General features: G+C 38.2%; 1 protein-coding gene across 1 annotated transcript in view; it reads right to left on the bottom strand.

Moving 5' to 3' along the window:
- lbr (lamin B receptor) overlaps positions 1–23,338 on the bottom strand; it is an 85,389-nt gene extending 62,051 nt beyond the window's left edge. Inside the window, exon 1 of the mRNA XM_028796755.2 lies at positions 22,915–23,338. The gene's annotated coding sequence lies outside the window, so the exon portion shown is untranslated. The remainder of the gene's footprint in view (positions 1–22,914) is intronic.
- Positions 23,339–24,632: the final 1,294 nt, after the last annotated feature.

Raw genomic sequence — 24,632 nt, forward strand, 5'->3', positions numbered from 1 at the left:
AGGAGTCCTACCGGTCCCTTTTGTCCTGTGGAACTCTGGAGGCAGCTAATAGGTACCGGCAGGCCAAGCGGAATGCAGCTTCGGTGGTTGCTGAGGCAAAAACTCGGGCATGGGAGGAGTTTGGGGAGGCCATGGAGAACGACTTTCGGACGGCTTCGAGGAGATTCTGGTCCACCGTCCGGCGTCTCAGGAGGGGGAAGCAGTGCAGTGTCAACACTGTATATGGTGGTGATGGTGCGCTGCTGACCTGGACTTGGGACGTTGTGAGTCGGTGGGGGGAGTACTTCGAAGACCTCCTCAATCCCAGTAACATGCCTTCCAATGAGGAAGCAGAGCCTGGGGACTCGGAGGTGGGCTTCCCCATCTCTGGGACTGAGGTCACCGAGGTGGTCAAAAAACTCCTTGGTAGCAGGGCCCCGGGGGTGGATGAGATACGCCCGGAGTTCCTCAAGGCTCTGGATGTTGTAGGGCTGTCTTGGTTGACACGTCTCTACAACATCGCATGGACATCAGGGACAGTGCCTCTGGATTGGCAGACCGGGGTGGTGGTCCCCCTCTTTAAGAAGGGGGACCGAAGGGTGTGTTCCAACTACAGAGGGATCACACTCCTCAGCCTCCCTGGAAAAGTCTATTCGGGGGTTCTGGAGAGGAGGGTCCGTCGGATAGTCGAACCTCGGATTCAGGAGGAACAGTGTGGTTTTCGTCCTGGTCGCGGAACAGTGGACCAGCTCTACACCCTTAGCAGAGTCCTGGAGGGTGCATGGGAGTTTGCCCAACCAGTCTACATGTGTTTTGTGGACTTGGAAAAGGCGTTCGACCGTGTTCCTCGGGGGATCCTGTGGGGGGTGCTCCGGGAGTATGGAGTACCGGACCCCCTGATAAGGGCGGTTCGGTCCCTGTACAACCGGTGTCAGAGCTTGGTCCGCATTGCCGGCAGTAAGTTGAACCCGTTTCCAGTGAGAGTTGGACTCCGCCAGGGCTGCCCTTTGTCACCGATTCTGTTCATAACTTTTATGGACAGAATTTCTAGGCGCAGCCAGGGTGTTGAGGGGGTCCGGTTTGGTGGACTCAGGATTGGGTCACTGCTTTTTGCAGATGATGTTGTCCTGTTTGCTTCATCAGGCCGTGATCTTCAGCTCTCTCTGGATCGGTTCGCAGCTGAGTGTGAAGCGGCTGGGATGGGAATCAGCACCTCGAAATCCGAGACCATGGTCCTCAGCCGGAGAAGGGTGAAGTGCCCTCTCAGGGTTGGGAGCGAGATCTTGCCTCAAGTGGAGGAGTTCAAGTATCTCGGGGTCTTGTTCACGAGTGAGGGAAGAATGGAGCATGAGATCGACAGGCGGATCGGTGCGGCGTCCGCAGTGATGCGGGCTCTGCATCGGTCTGTCGTGGTGAAAAAGGAGCTGAGCCATAAGGCAAAGCTCTCAATTTACCAGTCGATCTATGTTCCTACCCTCACCTATGGTCATGAGCTATGGGTAGTGACCGAAAGAACGAGATCGCGAATACAAGCGGCTGAAATGAGTTTCCTCCGCAGGGTGTCTGGGCTCTCCCATAAAGATAGGGTGAGAAGCTCAGTCATCCGGGAGGGGCTCAGAGTAGAGCCGCTGCTCCTCCGCATCGAGAGGAGTCAGATGAGGTGGCTCGGGCATCTGATCAGGATGCCTCCTGGACGCCTCCCTGGGGAGGTGTTCCGGGCATGTCCAACCGGGAGGAGGCCCCGGGGAAGACCCAGGACACGCTGGAGGGACTATGTCTCCCGGCTGGCCTGGGAACGCCTCGGGATTCTCCTGGAAGAGCTAGAAGAAGTGGCCGGGGAGAGGGAAGTCTGGGCATCTCTGCTCAAGCTGCTGCCCCCGCGACCTGACCTCGGTTAAGCGGAAGAGAATGGATGGATAGTAACTGGGGCAGTTAAAATTAAAAAAATATTAATAACTTTAAAAATATAAAACCAAATTACATAATACTTTGCACATGTCTTGATACAAGTATTTAACACATTTTTTGAAAAAATCAGCGCGATCGGTCATGTGGATCAAGAGTAAAATCAAATCTAAATTCAAACACCTTTTCCACTTCAACCTGGGTGACAGGTCGACCTGATGGCTAATACTGTTCAGGGCATTTTTTGGACGATCATGATCGGCAATTTGGGAGGTTGTTACAGACTTAGATAATGATGTGTCATTAATAAAACGTGGGTCTTCCACGAGATAACAAACTTTTTTACTTTTATCTTTTTTTCTGACAGAATCAACGGGTAGGGCTACTTTGTACCAGGAGCGAGAAAAACATGCAGTTTAAAAAAAAAAAACAAACTGTTCAAGAAAAAAATATGGGAAGATTGAAAAGCAGAGATGAATTAATACAAATGGCACAAAATCTATCATAAAACATCATTTTTGTTTTTTTAGGAGCCCAAAAGAGAGATCGGTACAAATGTTCCTGACGAAGCATCGATCGATCGATACTTTATTAATCCCAATGGGAAATTCACATTCTCCAGCAGCAGCATACTGATACAATAAATAATATTAAATTAAAGAATGATAATAATGCAGGTGAAAAAAACAGACAATAACTTTCTATAATGTTAAATGTTAACGTTTACCCCCCGGGTGGAATTGAAGAGTCGCATAGTTTGGGGGAGGAACGATCTCCTCAATCTGTCAGTGGAGCAGGACAGTGACAGCAGTCTGTTGCTGAAGCTGCTCTTCTGTCTGGAGATGATACTGTTCAGTGGATGCAGTGGCTCAGGATATTCAGACTTTCTTAAGTAAATTGTTTTATCAGAAAGTCTTAATTTTATTGAAAGAACTCAAAATGGTGTTCAGTCAAATCTTAGCATACATTTACACGATCGAATTTCAAAAACGGGGTTTGCCTCACATGCATTTATTGGTTACTTTGCAAAAAAAAAAATTATTAACTGCTGATGATGTAGATCGTTTTGTCTGTGCTGAAATTCCAAACAGAGAAACCTATCCTGAATTATGGTACAAAGTCATTAAACACGTCTCACGGACCTCATTTAAAAGATTCAGCATGTTGGGACTCGAAAGATTCCAAATATTGTTTTTACCGAAGTTCTGAAATAAAAGTGAAACTAATGAAATAGCAACAATTCAAAGAAAAAAAAAAAATCTTAAAAGTGTGTATCTGGAAAACCAAACACGGGGTTTGGAGAGCAAAGTGAGCAGGGGGCATAGCCCCCTAGTCTATGTAAAAGATACCTTCTTAGGCCTGAGGTTGTCTTATGAAATCAGGTCTAAAACTAAAGTTTGTTCCAGAATGACTGAATATTGGATGCATTTACCCAGCCAAATGTGTCCTTCACTAAACAGGCAATGATTTGTGGTGCCATTTTTTTCATTACCAAGACGTTTCAGGTTGAATTGTTGTGTTTTCACCAGTTGAAGCTTCACAGAATGTCAATATCTGACTAATAGCAGGGTGATAGGGATAATGTGATGAAGAGAAAAAAAGAACTTTGGCATCCCAACACAAACTCAAAAGAAAGTGAAAAAAAGAAACACAGAATGTATTGAAGAATAACAATACTTGTGACAAGTAACTTGTCTAACCAAATGTCCACTGGGCAAAAGTACCTCAGATGTGATAACAAAGGACATGCTCCAAACTTGCATACAAAATCTCAACTAAATTAAGTTTATTTATAATGGAGAAGGCGACTAAATTGATTGATTCAGTTGGTGAAAATTTCGAAAGAAACCAAGAAATTGCTGGTTAAATGCAAAATACAGAAAAATGAAACATTTCTCAGTTTTAAACAAATGAGGCACAAATTGCAAGTACAACACTGTGAATATTGTAATTGAAAAGTTACAGCAGTCTATACTCATTACTGATATGAAAACCTTTAAAAAGTTTAAATGATCATAAATTTTTTGAATAAAAAATGTCTATTAGTCTGACAGCATTAAAAAGCAAACATCTTAAAGTAAGGTTCTGTTTGACCTATAATATGAATGTTAAGTCAATATAACCTTTTCACTATTATATAATATCTTACTTTATCACAAAGAAAATACTTTCAGGATTTTGTATTTGTACAGTGCCTCATATATCTAGTAGCTTAAAAAAATGCCAGGCAGCAAATGCAATTAAAAATACTAGAGCTGTCACTATCAAATACATTGATCAACAATGTAGTTTACAGATTAAATCGAGCAATCAATTATAAAAAACACACTACACATATACATACTGTATGTTAAAAACTAACTAAATCTAAATAACTCATTTTCATGGTCTCCAAAGACTAATCAAAAAGTTTTCCTAAAATGTACATTAACAGGTGCAGACTTTTAATCTCATCTTTGTTGAAAGCAAGGTTATTATAGTTTTGCCTTTTTATATTAGTTTTTATTTCAATATTTTTTCTGACCTTACTTGGAAATTCAGTTTAGTTTAAGTTTTCCTTCATCATGTTAGTGTTGGCAATAATGGATACAATGAGGCTATTAGAAATAAACTGGTTGCATTAGGATTAGAAATCAAGACGGAGGTAAAAAAGCTTAGGGGTAACTTGACTGTAATCTGAATTTTAAATCGCATATTCATTAGACCACTAGGACAGCATTTTTTCACTTAAGAAACATAGCAAAAGTTAGACCTCTTATATCATTGAAAGATGCTGAGAAATTAGTTCACGCGTTTGTTTTCAGTCAACTAGATTACTGTAACGCACTCCTCTCAGGACTACCCAAAAAAGACATAAATCATTTGCAACTAGTGCAGAATGCAGCTGCTAGAATCCTAACTAGGAAAAGAAAATCCGAGCACATTTCTCCAGTCTTGATGTCACTGCACTGGTTACCTGTGTCATTCAGGATTGACTTTAAAATTCTGCTTATGGTTTATAAAGCCTTAAATAATCTTGCCCCATCTTATATAATCATAATGTCTGATATCTTATATTCCAAATCGTAACCTTAGATCCTCAAATGAGTGTCTCCTAAGAATTCCAAGAGCAAAACTTAAAAGAAGTGGTGAGGCGGCCTTCTGCTGTTATGCACCTAAAATCTGGAATAGCCTGCCAATAGGAATTCACCAGGCTAATACAGTGGAGCAATTTAAAAAATTGCTGAAAACACATTATTTTAACATGGCTTTCTCATAACTTCACTTTAATTTAATCCTGATACTCTGTATATTCAATTCATTATAAGAACTATTCATGGTGGCTCTAAAATCCATACTAACCCCTACTCTCTCTTCCGTTTCTTTTTCTGGTTTCGTTGTGGTGGCGGCTTGCACCACCACCATCTACTCAAAGCACCGTAATGTTCCAGCATTGATGGATTAAAAGTCAGAATTCTGCATGACCATCATCATCAAGTCCTTCCGTGAGAACCCTAAATACAAAGAGGATTATTTCATTTGTTAGGTAGAACTGGGCGGTCTTGTGGCCTGGAACCCTTGCAGGTTTTATTTTTTTCTCTAGCCGTCTGGAGTTTTTTTTGTTTTTTCTGTCCTCCCTGGCCATCGGACCTTACTCTTATTCTATGTTAATTAATGTTGTCTTATTTTAATTTCTTACTTTGACTTTAATTTTTCTTCATTATGTAAAGCACTTTGAGCTACTTTTATTGTATGAAAATGTGCTATATAAATAAATGTTGTTGTTGTTGTGTATTTTTAATTTTGTTATTTCACCTAGACATTTCTATTTTATTTTTGTATCTATTAGTTTCAGTTTTAGTAATTATGGCATGGAGCTCCTACGGAGTTTAGTTTTGTGTCACAATCAGATAGAACTATACACTAAACAGATTTGGATAGGAGTTTCATGTTAGTAGAAGCATACTACACTACTTGGTTTACTATCTGGTTTTGTTTTTGTCTGATAAAACAAGCATAATCAAAACCAGATACTGAATAAGAGCAATTTTACACAATTTTATAATTTTTAAAATATTTTCTATGTCATCTGCATTGATTGTTGGCACTTTTTATCTTTTCCTTTTATTGCCCAAAGTGGGCCAATTTGTAATGAAATTTAGGTGAATTGTAAGGTTTGAGGGTTTGTTACTCAGAATGTCTACAGCACACAGCCGATCTTGCTCCAAGACAATGTGCTTATAATGAATGCCTTCAATACTGCATTAAAAAAATCTCCCATACTGGGCTTTATTTTATACCAGCCATATTCACATATAACATCCGGTGCCGCCGAGAGTGGCAGCCTTTTCAGCAGCTCTGTGTATGATTTTTTTTTCTTTCATTTTGTGAATTTCCCATTGGGATTAATAAAGTATCTATCCATCTATCTATCTATCTCTCTCTGATTACATCTCGGGCTCAAACAATTTATAGGCAAAATTTTGCCACCTGCAGGCCTGAAAAGATATCAAAAATCAGATTCTACTGTGTTCCGAGAGATGTGATCATGAAAATCATGGAGGCTTAGGAAGAATAGAACTGACTCAGTGTGCAGACCCACCTAGAGGGAAATAAGGTAGTGAGACTTGAATAGCGAATGTATAAGAATGGTAAACCCTTAATGAGCAGAGTAAGAGCAGGTAATATGAGGGGGGACTCAAAAATAATGAGAATTTGTTTAAAAAAAAAAAAAAATTCATATACAGTAGACCCCCGCAAAGTCGTGGTTCAGGGTTCACGGACTCAGTCGTTCGCGGATTTTTCCTTAGTACCTAACTATTAATTGTTAGCGGAAAGTGCAAATATCCTCCACAATTTTTTATGGCTTTTTTAATGTCAATACTGTGCTGTAGAGAGAATAGGAAGCAACCGCTGAGGGAAATGCGGGTTGGGATGGTGAAAGTAGCCAATCTGAGATCGTTATTCATTTCTCCTTGCTGCTGATTGATTGCTGCCCTGTGACGTGTCTCCAGGTGAGTGGGTTTACCACCACTGAGGGAAACTCGGTTTGGGATGGTGAACGTACCCAATCCAAGAGCGTTATTCATTTCTCCTTGCTGCTGATTGACTGCTGCCCTGTGACGCAACTCCAGCTGAGTGTCCTCATGTTTTCCATTTTGTTATTCTTAAACGCACAAGATGTCGCCGAATAGCCCTGCACCTTCTAAGGCTTCTGGCATTGAGCCTAAGCGCCAGAAGAAGTTTAAAACACTCCAAGAGAAGGTTGAACTACTGGATTTGCTCCGGGAACTAAAAAGTTATGCTGCAGTAGCACGCCACTATGGCATTAATGAAAGCACCGCACGCTACATAAAAAAGAGCAAAGCAGCAATCTGGAGTACCGTATCTGTAAGTTTCTGTGATGGTGCCAAAAAGGTAACGACTGTAAGGAATAAAAATATCGTCAGGATGGAATCTGCCTTGGCATTGTGGATCACCGACTGCAGGAAGAAGAACATCACCTTGGACAGTAACAACATCCGTGAGAAAGCATAGAAATTGTACCATCAGTTCACTACAGGAGACAATGTAGCAACTTCCCATCACAATATTCCTGAAACCTATAAAGAAAAGCCAGCACAAAATACCACCAGAAGAAGACCGGTCCAAAGATACGACTCCTCCTGAAGCACCTGAAGAAGAGGCGCCACCCGAGGAGTTTTAAATTCTCTGCATCGTACTGCACAGCTGCTTTATCATCATCAATATCATTCTTCATTGGTGAGTACCCATACATTTTACTGTATTTTAATTAAATGAAATTATTATGTATTTATTCTACTTATAACAAAGAAAACGATAGAGCACACCAAAGAAAACGCGCTTACATGAATTACAGTACGTATAGTGGTAACATCGGTATTTTACTGTACATTCTAGCACAGCGGGAGACATAGCAGTACAGACCTGTACAGTAGACGGGTTTACCTTTACATTCTGTTTTTAGGTAATGTATTAAGGTAATTTTTTAGGTAATGTATTAAGCTGAGCTTGCAAGGAAATTAAAGTGCTTTGGGGAAATTTTGTATTTAGGGTTTGATATATTATATTATATATTATATATAAAAATAGGCATTTAAAAAGACATTTTTTAACCACATCCAAAAGTCACGGTTTTTCACAATTCGTGCTCTAGGAACGTAACACCCGCGAATTTTGGGGGTGTACTGTATTTCCAAAATTTCATCACCCTCACAATGACTCTTCCTGAGACACAATACACTTGTCCCACCACTTTTTCCATTGTTCAGAACTGTTCTGAAAATCTTGCAAAGTGATAGTCTTCAGTGCCTCTGTCATTTGCTTCTTGACCTCCTCTACATCCTGAGAATGCTTTCCTTTAAGGTCCCTCTTCAATCTAGAAAATAAGAAAAAATTGCAGGGTGCAAGGTCTGGGGAGTAGTGGACCGCTGTCATCCCATTTTTCATGAGAAACTGGCACACACTCAATGCTATGTGGGCAGGAGCGCGGTTATGATGCAGATGCCATTCGCCTAATCGTCGCAATTTGGGTTGTTTTCTCTACACTGCATCACGCAATCACTTCAGCACTTTAAGGTAAAAACACTTGCCTGGCTCAAAGCTTCTTCTTTTGAAAGCCCCTCGATGTATTGTGACAGCTTCTGCTGCTGTTTTCCCTAAAAGGAAACGTAACTTGATGTAAACACATTATTCTATCAAGTCTGCCATCACAAAATCGGCAAAGATGGTAATAGAGGCTCAAGAAAAAAAAAAAATTACACTGACCTTACAGACCTTTTCCCAAGGACGCCACTTTGCCAAATGATGCAGAGGGCAGTCTAGTACATGCACCTAGCTGGCGTCAGAACTAACTCCCCTCCAGTCTCCAGAAAAAAATTCTCGTTATTTTTGGGTCTTCCCTCATATGTGTATGGATGGGCACAAAATGACAGAGACAGCATCTGAGATTAAGAACAATATATACACATTATCTAAACCTGTTAAACCAGAGTATGATCACAGGAAACCTGGAGCCTACCCCAGCAGGTTTGGATGCAAGGTTGGAAAAATCCATGGTATGCAATATGTATGATATAGCCGATGTTAAGAACAAAAAGAATATGAAATTTCAACTATCAGTTTTGAAAGAGGGAGAAATGTTGAAAAAAAAGGGGGACAGCTATTTTAAAATATAATTCTGTTACTGGATTATTTTTCACAATATCAGGTATTTTGAGCTGTTAATATGAACTAAAAAAAGAATATAAAATAAATACAAAAACACAGTATGTTTAGTTTTTCATCACTTGGCAGACTCTCTTTATCTACTTACCTGTAGTTCAGCAGATACGTTGCCAACTCAGGAACTTCACAAAGTTTGTATTATTTTGTTGTTAAACATTGTTTTTAAAGCAAAAGTGATTGGTTAACAATATGCTGATCTTGTATGATGACCTAGTCAGTCTCTTGATCAGCGACTTTTTATTTTCAAAAATTGGGAGTGCTCTCCCCTAGACTTTCTCTTTCAGATATGGGGATGGATATTTGAGGAGTAAACCGCAAAACAATGATTTTTATATTATGTACATGGGACATTCAAAAAGTTTCCGCACTTTTATATTTTCGTTGGAAACGGCGAAGGCAGGAGGAGTTGTAATCGGGCATTAAAAAGCTGGTACGACACTGGGAAAATTGCATTGCAAACAAAGGTGACTATGCAGAAAAGTGATGTACCCTAAGTTCTTGTCTATAAGCCGGACTCATGTATTAGCCGGAGACCAAAAATCATACGAATTTTTAAAATAAAATTGTATCATAGATAAGCCGGACTCATGGATAAGCCGAACGTACTATAACCTATAACTAATAGAAGGGAGGGAGGTCAGTGGTCTCACTCGCGCCCATTTAATTTCTTTAAGGGGGGAGAGAGTGTGAGATATTGCCGTCTCTCTCACTCCCCGCATGGCGCGGTTGGAGCGGCCGGAGCGCGTTCTTTCTGCTCTGGGCGTCGCCGAGTCAACACGAGCGCGTAGCGGGCATTTAAATTGTGATTTTATATGTAAGCATATTTAAATATATATCGCGGATTTCTGCGGACAATGGGTCTTTTAATTTCTGGTACATGCTTCCTCAGTTGGTTTGCCCAGTTGATTTCATACAAGGGACGCTATTGGCAGATGGCTGAGAAGCTACCCGGCTTACTGTTCTCTCTCTTGCGCTGACTATCTGTGATCCTGACGTATGGGGATTGAGCAGGGGGGCTGTTTGCACACCTAGACGATACGGACGCTCGTCTAAAAATGCTGAAAGATTATCTTCACGTTGCTATCTTTTGTAAAGCTGATTCCTGAAAAGACATGCTGCACAGTGCTTCGCATACTTAAAAGCTCGAAGGGCACGTATTGATTTTTGACTGAAAAACAAACTCTCCCTCTCTCTCTCTTTGTCTGCTCCTGACGGAGGGGGTGTGAGCTGCCGCCTTCAACAGCTTTGTGCCGCGGTGCTTCGCATACTTAAAAGCCAAACAGACATATTGATTTGTTTGCTTCACTCCTTTGAAGAGGAAGATATGTTTGCATTCTTTTAATTGTGAGACGGAACTGTCATCTCTGTCTTGTCATGGAGCACAGTTTAAACTTTTGAAAAAGAGACAAATGTTTGTTTGCAGTGTTTGAATAACGTTCCTGTCTCTCTACAACCTCCTGTGTTTCTGCGCAAATCTGTGACCCAAGCATGACAATATAAAAATAACCATATAAACATATGGTTTCTACTTCGCGGATATTCTTATTTCGCGGGTGGCTCTGGAACGCAACCCCCGCGATGGATGTATAAGCCGGACTTATGTATAAGCTGATATTCTATTTTTTCATTTTCACAACTTTTTTCCTTAGATAAGCCGCGGCTTATTGACAAGAACTTAGGGTAATTTGTTTTTGAAATTCTAGATAGAGTTAAATAAAGTGCAGAAACTTTTTGAATATCCCTCGAACATTAAAGAACCATCAACAACATATCAAATAATATATTGAACAATTATTATAAAAGTAAAGTTGAATAAATCCGACACTGCAGCTGCATGAATAAAAAAAAATGCAGTATTCAGGCAAAATGCCACTTCCAGGTTGATGGATTTGGCCCAAAAGTTAATACAGATCTACAATTTTGGTGTAACCACCACATGCCAAATATCATCCATCTATCTCATTGCGTTTTTGAGTTATCATGTTTACAGACACACAGACATAATTCCAAAAATTTTCAGACTCGGGGAGGTCTAAAACGTCAAGATTCATCAAAAGCTCAAGGTCAAATTTTTTCATGATTACTATACTTTCTCTATACTTTGTATATGAGAAAGTAAAAACTATTTCTCCTGTGCAAAGCGGCAGCCAAATTACTGTCAACAAAAAGTAGTTACCTGAGAAATAAACTGAAACATGTGGTAAAGGTTTTGTTGACTAGCACATTCCGATTTCAGGCATTTGAATTACATTTTGATATACAACAAGCACAAAGCAAAATGGCATGTAAATCACTTTCTATTTCACACGCTTTATGCGGTTGTATTCTGCTTGCTCTTTCACTACAGTGTGTGCACACCTGCCCTCCTTCACCAGCCACTGTTCACTGGATGAATATATGCAGACAGCTCTTGGTAGATGACTTTCTGTTTTAGAGTTAAAAGTTACAAGGGTTAAAGACTAACAACAAGAATGAAAACTAAAAATATTTTTAGTAAATTATTATTTTATTTCAGTTAGTCTTTCTAGCTACTTTAATAGTTTTGTTTAGTTTTTCATTTCATATATTTTATTTCAGTTTACAAAAATGTTTTTTTAGTAATAGTTTCAGTTTTGATTTTAGTTTCAGTTTTGATTTTAGTTTTCATTAACTATAACCTTGGTTGAAACATTAGGTGACTATCTACAGCAGCATATTTAGCAATGGTGGATAAATATACAATCTACCCCTTATTGCAGGATGCAGAGTGACCCTCTCCAAATGTACCAATTTAAAGTATGATGTGACCTACTTACCGTGTTTACCCAAAAATAAGACAGAGTCTTATATTAATTTTTCTTCTAAAAGATGTGCTACGGCTTATTTTCAGGGGATGTCTTGTTTTTCCATGAACAATTTACATTTATTCTTGAACAAAAATCTACATTTCTCTCTATTATTATTAAAAAAATAAATAAATAAAAAAATTAAAAAAATCTTGGAAGGCGGCGATACGTGATTTTCTTGGAGGCACTTTGAACGACCCGCAAGACAAGGCAGTGAGACAAAAGGACAGCTGCTGCACAGGCTTTTAAATGACCGACACCCAGCGAGACGAGCAGAACACGCAGCTCAGCATCAGTAAGACAGCGGCTGATACGATCTTGTCTCCTTAGTGTGCGTTCAGCCCCTCCCTTCACAAGAGCGGCAGAGACGCGAAGTGGCTGGCGCGCAGTGCACCCCTGGGAGTGGGCGAGTGAAGCGAGCTGGGGGCACACCCGGGGCACCACCCCCCAAGTATAGAAATCTACAATTATTCAAATACAGTCATGTCATCATCTTGTGGAACATCATCATAACTCTCCAAACCCCGAATTCCATTATGAATTTCTTGCGACTCCATTTCCTTTACAACAATTGGACCCAATCTCTCATGTCTAGCAATAGAGCTTTCCTTAAATGAGCACCTCTTGTTCAAGTAGCCTGCTCATAGTGCATTCGGATATCCAACTTCTCTTTGCAGAAAGCAGTAAGATTTTTGCCCTGGGACTCCTCCACAATTCCTTTCATGTACTCGACAGAATAGCTCTTTCTTCTTGCACTCATCTTGGTGGGGGTCAAAATACCGGTATTATTACCTGTTCATCTGTGCACATACAGTAGCGGTAGGTGTTTATCGCTCATCCAAAATCACTTGCGCAGATTCGTAACTAGGGCTTTTTTTTCAGAGTAGGGTTTATATTACGAGCATCCTGAAAAATCATGCTAGGGCTTATTTTCAGGGTAGGTCTTATTTTCAGAGAAACACGGTAGAACTAACAAATTCTAACCACGTGAAAAGGCTGAGGAACATGTCATTTCCATCTTGGAGTGCCCCACTCTGTCTCCAGATTACTGGCACCAATACTGATCAGCAGGGGAAGAGATTATCGAACAACAATGATGTGCAAGATATTAAAAGAACAGAAACTGTCTGGCTACAAATACAAAAAGAAAAGACAGCTGAAAGATTAGGCCCACCAAAAGCATAGTCTCATTTTTATACTACTATTGTCACTGACTCGGCTACAGAGTATGATAACCTGTCATGAAGTCACTAATTCCACTAGAAACTATTTCATTTCAAGCAACCATGCGCACATAGGGTTTTGCTTCCAAGCACAGCAATAACAGCAATAGTATGTCTTATTTGAAACAGAAACAAACCAGCACCTAATATAAAAAGTGGAGGACAGTGTTATTGGACTAAACACAATTTACACACAGAACTTGAAATGACACGATATGCTTAAGTAAATTTTGCTCTGAAAGGAATACAACACAGAAAATGTAAATTTTTTATGTTATCAACCCCATATTAGTAGTGATGGACAAGAAAAATTCAAGGGGTGGTGGTTGATTTGTTTTCAATCCTATTTTTTGTAAAAATTGATCTATTTGTATGGAATGATTACAATAAAATCAATAAAAAAATTATAAAAAAAAAAAAATTCGTAATCTTACATTTTCATTGAGAACACAGATAAAAGTTTCCTTCACAATAGACATCAATGTGTTCTAGTGTGAGCCTACTCTGAACTATGGCCAACAATATTAAAACATTCTTGGTGGGGAAAGAAAAGTGCTTGATTTTTCCTTCAAGGTCTTTGTCTGGTGGTGTGATCATTTGACACAGACATTACAGTATTTGTTTTTTACTAGTCAAAATCAACACAGGGATGCAGGTTATTCCTTACAGGTGGTTTTTCATTTAGGAACCATCAAGGGGTAAGAATCAGTTATGCTGAAACCATGGATTGTGGAGTTACTTCTGCATATCCTGGGATGTCTAGAGCTGCTTTGCTGTTTTGGATTCATGATCGGTGCATCACCTACACTCCTATTTAACAAAAAGCCAAATGTACATCTATATACATATAACCATGCCCTCTAAAAATCCCCCTAACCCAACCAAACACACACGCACACACATACACAGTTCCACAAATGCACTTAGGATTAAACCTGAAATCTGTTGTTTCAAAATAAGAAGCGATGAGTAAAATATCCAGTGTGTTTACAGTTCTTCCTTATGTGTAAGCCTTGAAGTAGTATGAGAAAATTTCAGCTCTGTATAAAAAGTGACCTGTAGCCTGTGTATTTTACCGTAAATACATGTGTGACGCGTGGTCCATGACGCAGTGCCAATTTTAAATAAATAACCATGCCCCGTGTAGGTGCAGGCTCTAAGTGGGTGTAAGGATGAGTAAATGCATTTCGCTCCGTGGTTAACGGAGGCACTGTTTGACCGTGTTGCATTCACATGCAGAGACAGGCGGATCAATCAGGAGCCTCCATTCTGCTGCGGAGGTAGAGGCTCCTCACACCTGTCAGGGTTTGTGAGGGAGGAAGGAATGTGTCAGAAGAGAATTGGTTCAAAGTCTGCAGAGCAGTCTCAGGCAGGACGAGCCGGCCACCTAGAGAGGAAAAGCAGCGCAATCATGGGCCTTGCAAAGGAGTGCAAGTTTTGGCGCTCTCAGGGCTGGTTCACCCCCACTGATCATTTGTGTGGAGTGTGGCGAGCATGGTGGAAGACCTCCCCAGGGATCTGAGGTACGACAGCGGGTGTGTGAAGGATGGTGGGAGGAGTACAGACCTCAGACAGTCCGGCTAGAGCTGTATGGTGGCAGCCAAGACGGGGGTAGGGTGATGAAGATTGTGCTGGGGAGTCACCGTCAGCTGAATGAATTATGGGAGAGCCGGGGTGATAAAGAAGAAGCTGGGCTGGGATCATCCTGTACTAAAAGAACACTATGGATTCAATGACTGTTTTTAACCTCTGGGTTTTAATGGATTTATTTATTGTGACTTTTAAATCTCCAGTGACAACTTCATTTTATTGGATTATTTATTAAGGAAGCATTGCACTTGGGGCACCGTTTAATTTGTCAAAGTATGTTTGCACTTTTTCACCAACCCCTTTTGCTCAGGGTGTCCTCATTTGCCCAGCTAATCTCTGTTAAGTTATTGCTGTAGCCCATCTGCTTCAAGTTTTGATGTGTTGTGCACGCAGAAATGCTCTGTTGTAACAAGTGGTTTTTGGAGTTACTGTTGTCTTTCTATCAACTCAAACCAGTCTGGCAAATCTACTCCAACCTCTGGTATCAACAAGGCCCCCCGACAACTGCTGCACACTGAATATTTTCCCTTTTCTACACCATTCTCTGCAAACCCTAGAGATGGTTGCACATGAAAATCCCAGCAGATCCCAGAAGTTTCTGATATACTCAGACCAGCCCAACTGGCACCAACAACCATGCCATGTACAAAGTCATTTAAATCACGTTTCCCCATTCTAATGCTCAGTTTGAACTTCAGCAGGTCATCTTGACAATGTCTACATGTAAAAATGCATTGAGTTGCTGCCATGTGATTGGCTGATTAAATACTTGCATCAAGAAGCAGTTGAAAAGGTGTATCTATCTAATATAGTGGCCAGTGAGTTTATATAGATAATAACTGTATATGTATATTTTACGGATATCAAATAAAGATGCAGGTAATGTGCATTCTCTACATTACTTTACAGCTGTAGAACAAAAAGACACTAAGAAAGAAGGAAATTTTAAAATCGAATACAATTGAAATTAGATGTTCCAGGAAAAAAAAGGTGTCAAATGAACGAATCTGAAAAGATCTTAAATTTAAAAAAACTATTTGTGAAATTATTAAGTAACAGATGTTGGGTCTCTTTGGGCATATACACAGGATGTAAGAGAAGAGACTAATCTGAATGAAAAGTCAGGAAATGAAACTGCAAACAGCGAGTGGGAATACCAGCAAAAAAAAATAGAATACATGATGGAATACATGAGAAAGAGATTATTTAAAAAAATGGCAGCTGTACTTTGAGGAAATTTCTGGAAATGTTTGGAGCCAATCAGCGATGGACAGTATCAACGACCATCGGCTCAACTTTAGAAGTTACCCATCTATCATTTAAGTAGACCAGTATTGGCATTCATAAATATCAATATATAATTCAAAGCTTCAGCTTTAATTTGTAACAAATGGTAGGTTTGTAATCTTTGGTGAGAATTTTGCAGAAGGTTTATAAAAAAAATGACATTTTTGGCTCAGCAACTGAAAAATACTGCTTAAAATCCATACTAAATATAAAAAGTCAAAACATTATATATCACATGTACTGTTGAATTAGAAAAATAGCTGTAAAGAGTTAGGTTTGTAACATTTGCTATTGCAAAATTTTATATTTGTATCATTAGCTGGTTAAATACTAATGAAAAGTAATATTTAAAGGATGAGTCAAATGAATTCAAATTTCAAATGACAGAAATAGTGCTTAATTTTCCAAATCTGTCCTTCTCCCCCCCCCCCCCCCCCCCATCTGTCCTAACTTTAAAGCTTCTTATGTATAATCAAACTTGTCAGTTTTACATGAAACCTTTATTTCAGAACTTCTGTTAAACAATCTTTGTTTTGCTGTTTTGAAGGTTTCTTATGTGAGTGATACATTTTGCTACTGCTTATGCCTGTGGATCAATCCAGAATCAGAAAATTACTTGGGCTGTCATTACCTGCACTGAATAAATATTAATTGTGAAACAGCACTACATTCTTCAGCATACCTTTCAAATATGTGATGTGTACTTATGTGTTATACTAAAAGTCAGACAAATGACACCCATTCAGTGTTTACAGATTTCTATTTAAAAACAAAGTATGCTGTTTTATTTTGCCTACTAACTACATGTTTTAGCGATTATGCAACTCTGTTATCACAGTACAGTACAAGTTGTATTAATTGGGAGATGTCCCTTGTCCTTCAAAGCATTTAAAACACTAAATAGATTTTATTTTGGTATTAAGAAATGGAGCAACTCATGCCGTCGCTAGTGTAGAGAAGCCAAATAGGTATTTTGTTCGAGTCTTGCCTCAGTGTTTACTCACGCTACCAGCCCTCCCACATCTGACAGTCTTATAATGTGCAAGTGGATAAACAACTCCTCATTTCATGACATTGAACTGCATGCAAACCAGACAGAGAAAGAATTTGAAGCCACCATTCACTTATCAGGACTGTGTAGGACACTATTAAAAGTAATTATTCTCATTACCTTTTCACCTTCTCTTAGAAATGTATAACAATAGGTTAAATGATTAAACCTAAGTTTGATCAGAAACATAATTTCACTTTCACAGCACACACAAATCTGTTCCCGAAATAATTCCATAATGGGATAAGTTGTAATAGCGTGAGCCAGTATGTTTTGCTCGTTTGCTTGGCATTTTTCTTTTCGAAATGTGTTAAAGCAGTGCTGTAGCATAGCCATTGAGAGACATTTTTATATGTAGTTTTTACTTATGTTTTTCTTATGTATTATTGTGCCTTTAGAAGTAATTAGTCGACTTGCAGTCAAGTATGAGCACAGTACCAATTTTTTTCAGGACTATCGATACCATAAAAAAAAAAAAAAAAAAAAAAGCTGGTATTACTTTTCAGAACTTTCACGCAGAGTTAGTACCAAATTATCGGTTCATGTGACAGCTCAACAAATGAAAATAAACTTGAACTTGAATTTTTTAGAACGTTTTAAGTTAAATGCATAAAAAACTGGAAAGATATTTAATAATAATCCAGTATGTTTTCCTTTTTATCAGTTTTTTCTATATGCACGGGAGAATACTTGAAGTAATAATAATACTTACTGAAATACACTCATGGTGCCCTGTATGCTTAATTTGCAGTGAGGACCAAGTAAAACACAATGCAGTGTATGTTTTCAGTAAAGGAGAAGTTCACATTCAGCCCAGTCCCTACTGTTGTCTTTCAGCCTGTCATAATCAATTGGTCCTATTGCTAAGAACAGAGATTTTTAAAAACTTTCTAAAAAAAAAAAAAAAAAAAAAAAAAAAAGCAAATTCAGGGTTATTCATATGAAGATCAAAATATAATTTGATCTCGGTATGGAAAATAAAATGTTCAAGAATTGTGGAAAACCAGAGAAAATCTAAATTATTTCTGTTGGCAATAACCTAAAAGAGCACTTAGACTAAAAATGTACACACATGTAAAACAGTACTGCTTATTTTGCAAGCTACTGTTTTACTCAAAGATAGACTAAAGTTATTACAATCATTTGATTAAAGTAATAAACCTCTCCAATACCCAATTACTTTACTAGTCGGTGCATGCCTGTCAAGTAAAATTACCCTTCCTCCTTATATCACAGTCTCTGCATTCCCACGTGTTAATTCTGTGCTTTGCAAGTAGACCAATTCCGTCATTATACTTGTTACTGGATGAATGAAGACTAGAGAGATAGCTTTGTATTCAGGTACCTGTGTACTCTTTGGCAAAGATGCATGCAAATTCAAAGAGCTAGAATTCAGATTCAATTGGGTCAGTCACTCTCATTTCCAGTCTTCAACATGTATTGTCATGAAAGTGCTCTACTTTTGCAGCCCTGACATATTCTCAATCTGATGAGTTATCTAAAACATAATAATGCACATAGTTGAATGTGCTAGGTTTAACCTAACATCTTCATTAAGGGACATACAAAAGCTACTGCAATAAACAATTTTAAACCAAATGCCCCATTGAAAAACTTCACATTTTTCAACCATTACAAGCTACATATCAAGGGGAGACAATAGTTCAAATGTGTTACATTTATGTAAATATTCACGCTTTCTCGTTAGCCTTCAGTATTTCCATCTCTCAAAAACAATTATCAACAACAACAAAACGCAATTCACTCAGTATAAATGCAAAAGTTTTTTGGGGACATATTTAGAATATATACATTACAAAGGTGGACCAACTAAAGTTTACAAGTCACATTTTCCCCATAAAACCTGCTAACATTGCCAACTATGAATGTAAAATGGGCTGGGTGTGACACCTTTTGGAGCTAGCTTGTTCTCCTACTATTTTTTTTATAAATTAATTTTGTTTTTTTTTCCCCAAAATGGAGTCTCCTAAAGAAATTAGGAATATTACACTTTAAAGCTTCTAATCAGTCACGCTTGACACAAACCAGACCGTAAGTAAAAGCACTCCTTTGCAATGTAAAATATCTATACAATACTAAACTGTATATGCAAACATGGTAAAAACCAAACCTGGAATGGAAAGTTGGCCAAGTGTACACACTTGCTTTCTTCAGTTTACTTCCTCATTAAAAAGAAAATGTAATTAGTACAACCTGCACTGATTTCCTCTTGTAACACTGTGCTACAGAAGAGGATAAAGAGGATTGTTTTTAGCAAGCTATTTAGTGTTGCATTTTACATTTATATTTATTGTGGTCCTCATCTAAATTTGTTTCAACGCTGTCAAAAAAATCTTTTTAAAACACATTCCTACGCCTGCTACTCCTCTTCCTCATCAGAGCCGAATGTTCTATTTTGACAACAAACTACCAAATAAAAAAGTAGAAGGCTCCACACTGTCTGTTCTTATTTTACTGGCAGTTAAGAATCTGAATGCAGTGGGCTCTTTAAAATTTATCACACAGGGTAAAGTGTACTTACCACATTGAAACTGTAGTTATTAGTAACTGTACATACAATATATTAACAAAAATGTTTACAAGTTGAGAATCATTTCTGAAATCAGACCCTCTGATCATCAGACGTGCATGATGAATTGACATCAAACCAATTTGGAAAAGTGATGTATAAATGTGACTTTAAATGAAATGCCAGGGTTTCACATAAATTTTCAACACAAATAGACAAGTCTCCCACACATGTCTGCTGATAACTACTTTTCCTGAGTTTCTCATTACATCAAAAGTTACCATCATATCAACAAGCACTGAAATCTATAGCTATTGTCATTATTACATCCAAGAATATCTACATGCACCTGACACTTGTTTTTGTCAGGCAGTTCTCAACATGATTTAAAGTAAGAACAGCTACTTATTCTAACCGAGATATATAATAATCAGCACCAAAAAGGTAAAATGTTATGACACACTTTTCAATACTTTTAGAAAAGCACTGCTTTTAATTGGTTTAACAAATAATTCAGTAATCAATGAACAAAGACGAATGAATATTGTACATCTTGAACCGTTGTTTAAAAAAAATAAATAAACGTGGAACAAAAAAAATCCACAATAGCAAAATGTGCAACATACTGTATTGTTTTCAAATAGCAAGCTTGGTATCCAACAGCTATTAGAGGTTTTATGAACTGGAATTGTGTAAAACCGTGGCAGAAATAAACAAGCATACAAGCATCTGCTCACTACAAATAATGTTAGGGAAATAGTGTTAATGAAGGTCTAGAGATCTATATAAATAAACATTTATTTATATGGCAGAAATAACAGCAAATTGTCACATATCTGTCCTTAAAGTCGAGGACTGGAATCAACTTCTAATAAATCAATTTAAACACAAAAAGAAAATTGTGTTATTTTTATATGAAACAGCATACTGGTTTCTACCATTAGCAGAACAGTCATCTACATTTAGATCAGTAATAAAAAGGTGTTGTTAACAACTAAATAAATAAAAGTAAAGATTTTTCAGTCACATCCCAACTAAATCACTATGTTTTGCAGAAGAAGTCACATTGACTCTAGATGAAAAAAACAGTTCTAGTATAATAACAGCTAAAGCAAGCTGGAAAGCAATTCTCAAAGAGAAGATACTATATAAAAAGAAAGAATATATGAATGAGACAAAAGACCGCTTATATCTTTTAAAACAATTTTCATTGCTTTTTATGCTATATGCAATACTCGCAAATATCACATTATAGAAAATGTATAGTTATGAATTTCACTGCAAAACTTCACAGTTGCAAACTGTAAACCATATTTATTCACGTTTTGGTAACCACACGTTAGAAAAATCGACTTAACAGCAGACAAGAATATTAAAAGGTCATATAAAATGCAGCAACATCTGACATCTTTTTATGTTAATATTTTGAAAGAAAATCACATTCTGCATTAATAGCTTAAGAGTTCAATAATAATATATGGTCGTTTTATTGTTTAATCCATTAACAACCATTTTGCTATTAATTACATAATTCCAAAGGTTTATCAATTATCAGCCTTGAAGTTTTAAAAGCTTGTCTTCAGTGGTTTCAACCAACGAAAGCATTCATTGCCACCCCCCTTTATGCCTTTTACCAAAACGCTTCTTCCACTTTGAATTACGCTACCACCTTCTCAGCATATTACAACTGTACAAGATAAACTGAAAATGCCAAAATAAGCTACTCATTTAAAAATACTCAAATTTACGCCGGGGCCTTATTTCCCCCTTTTGAAATACTCGTCTGCTGCCCTTCCATCAGTAGCATTTTTACAAAAGGTAGGAAAACTCAGAACGAGGAAGCAGCTCATTACTCATTCACAAATCTCCATCTTTGTAATGTTTGTAGAAAAAAGGGGGGTAATCTCAAGTGCAAATCCCTTCAGAAAACGGGAAATGTACAAAACTACACAATTCAGTGGCTCAGGCCAGGTTTTTCGTCCTACAGTTATAAAGCAGGAGTGTTAACCAATGCCCCACAGTAACCAAGATGCGATAGTGTTTGATTACAAATAAAGGGTAAAAGTACAACGATTAGGAATAGTAAATATTCATTAGAGGTAGTATTGACGTAGAGAGAAACGGAAACTCGGCCCTAGAAAATAAAGCTGGTACGTTTTAATATACAGAATATCAAAGTCTTCAAATCTTCAGTGTTATATATCCAAAAGAAATTCCTCATATGGTTGTGAACACCAGAATTACTTAAAGCATGACTTCGTCAGTGCAAACGTAATTCAAAACATCAACCTCACATTAGGTACACTACTATACGCCACTTCACTCTCTTCAAACGTACACTACGCGGCATCAAGTTTAGACAGAGTGTATAAGGTACACGCTCCTCATTGGACACTGCTATTTCCACTTATACGGCAAAGGGAGCGCCGCTGTCAAGACTTTGTAACTCTTTCTGCGCCTACGCCCGTTAGCTAACCTTTGGAAGGCTGCAAATTCTTTCACAACACTTCCAAGTCCCTCACAAAATCAAAGACTTTCTCCATAGGTTTGCAAAATACAGTAAATATCAGTAACAGTGGAAAAAACATGAAACGGCGGAGTATTTCTACAATGAAATAATAATAGACCGCAATTTTGCTCATTCTCCTTTAACTCAGACTATACCGGTCACGATGGAGGGAAAACGTCACAATATTCAAACAGTGACAGCTTTACTGAAAGGGAGTATAAATACATATACCTAAAGGACAACTGCATCATAACATAAAAACACACTTACAGGAAACATTTTCGACCAATAAAATTAAGGTCTCATTAAATTAAAATATTTAAATAGACGGATTATGGCGCAGTTTTATTTGCGTCATCGTTCTTTTTCAGGATAACTACTTGTGTGTATAACAATGACATACAAACCTTGATGAATTGACAGAACTTAAAAGCGACAAGGAGACGAGGAAATTACACTACCGGAGTAGCGGAAAAGCGACAAAAATCACCCCTTCACACTTCGGGTTTTAACACAACAGCATACTAAAATGGAGACTGCAGATAAACACATACTTTAACTTAATCTACACAATAAAATATTTCACTGACACCAGTCATGTCTGTATCTGCTTCTTAAAATCCTACATCTACTGCAAGCTCGATTTAAAAAAGAGGCCGTACGCACATTCAAAAGCCGGCCAAAGATTGACACCCGATACCACAACTGAATAAGTTATAACTGAAAAGTTTATTTCTATCACATGCAAAGTGAGGCGAGAGTATAACACACAAATAACATATTCTTACCTTTGCCACTTGTAAAAAGAATAGCTAAAAGTGGATGTTGCTGTTTAGAATATACTTTCTTCTACGCTTAATTAAAACGATCAAAGTACGAATCGTCCCCCAGCTGTAAGGCCCTAGCCGGAGAGGTGGCGCGAAGCCTCCTGATTGGATGAAATGAAAATATTTAAAAATTATCTCAGTTGTTCATTGGTCAGATGAGACCGCAACCTCCCTTTTGATTGGTAAATATAGACGAGAGTCCCCCTTACCGACAAGATACTGAAAGTGACACAAAATGGAGGAGAAAAGCTGAAGCAAGTCGTAAACAAGACGACTTACAGAAGGGGGCGAGAGCACGTTGTACTTTGGCCGGTCACACGGCGTCGCTGTGCTGAGGTTATTTTTGCAAACTATTAAACAAAACGATGACTGTGTTTACAGTTTTAAAAGGGTCTTTAAAGTAAAAAAAAATACAGCTTTCAAAAATTAATATGTGGTGATATATTCTAGGACGTAGCGTAAGAAGGAAATCCCTGTTCATGAACGAAATGTTGATCTATTCGCATTCAGCCATGTAATTTGTACTACTGCGTGCATTTCTCCTAACGCCGGCGATTAAGAAATTAGATATATCGCGATTGCTTCTGAAGTTTTTTTTTCATTGCGTAGTATGATATGGTGAGGGTTAACTATCGCTTGAAAATAAAGTTTTGCAATTGTTTGTAATTTACATTTTTGAAAATCTTACCTTGTATGAAAAATACATACTTATGTACTAAAATAGAAAAAGGAAGTGCTGAACGTTAAATGTATTAAACGTAGTAAAATATGGTTATCATACTTGGACGGGAGAGAACCAAGACTTTAGAAGGTGCTCATGATGTCGCAGTCGGCTGTGTATTGCACTGTGTTCAGGAATAGCCCAGACTTTAATTGAAATTATGTGGGGTGACCTGAAGAGAGCTGTGCACTGGAGATGCCCACGGAATTTGACAGATCTGGAATTTATTGCAAGGAGGTGTGGTCAAAAATCGCTAAGTTCAGATGTGCCAAACTGGTTTAATAAAATCAAAAGGTGCTCCAATAAAGTATTAGTTTAGGGGGTTACACACTAATGCAACTAGGTGCTTGTGTGCTTTTTTCCCCCCTTTTTTCACTAAACTGTTTCTGATTTGCTTTTACCTTCTTTGTATAGATTGCAGTTTTGCAATATAGGTGGAATAAGTTCTGACAGGATTTAATCTTGGTTTCATATTTTTATTAAACAAAATCTGTAATTTTGTCAGAGGTGTGTAAACTTTTCATATCCACTGTAGATGATAAAAACAGGACATTGTCATAGGTTAACTGTAGATGTAACTTCATTTCCCAAACTGGATACTTGCCATCAGATCCTTTTCTTGGTACCTTCCAACTCACCATGGACAAGATGCATTTTAGAAATTCCAATTATGGAATTGTGACATTTACATGTCAATTGTAGGTGCTTTCAGTGACAGACAGGTCAGCATCAGCACTCTGGTGTACGGCAAGCTGTGATGCATTATGTGTTGAGACAGCTGTCTTATCATGGCAGGCATTAAGTCTTTCAGCAGTTTGTTCTGTAGTAGCTCCTTTGTGGGACTGAACCAGATGGGCTAGCCTTCACCCACCTTGTGCATCAGTGAGTCTTGGGCGCCCATGAGCCTGCCGCCAGTTCACTGGTTGTCTTTTCTTGAAGCACTTTTCCTAGGTACTAA

This window comes from Erpetoichthys calabaricus, chromosome 3 (genome assembly GCF_900747795.2).
Source record: "Erpetoichthys calabaricus chromosome 3, fErpCal1.3, whole genome shotgun sequence".
Lineage (NCBI taxonomy): Eukaryota > Metazoa > Chordata > Cladistia > Polypteriformes > Polypteridae > Erpetoichthys > Erpetoichthys calabaricus.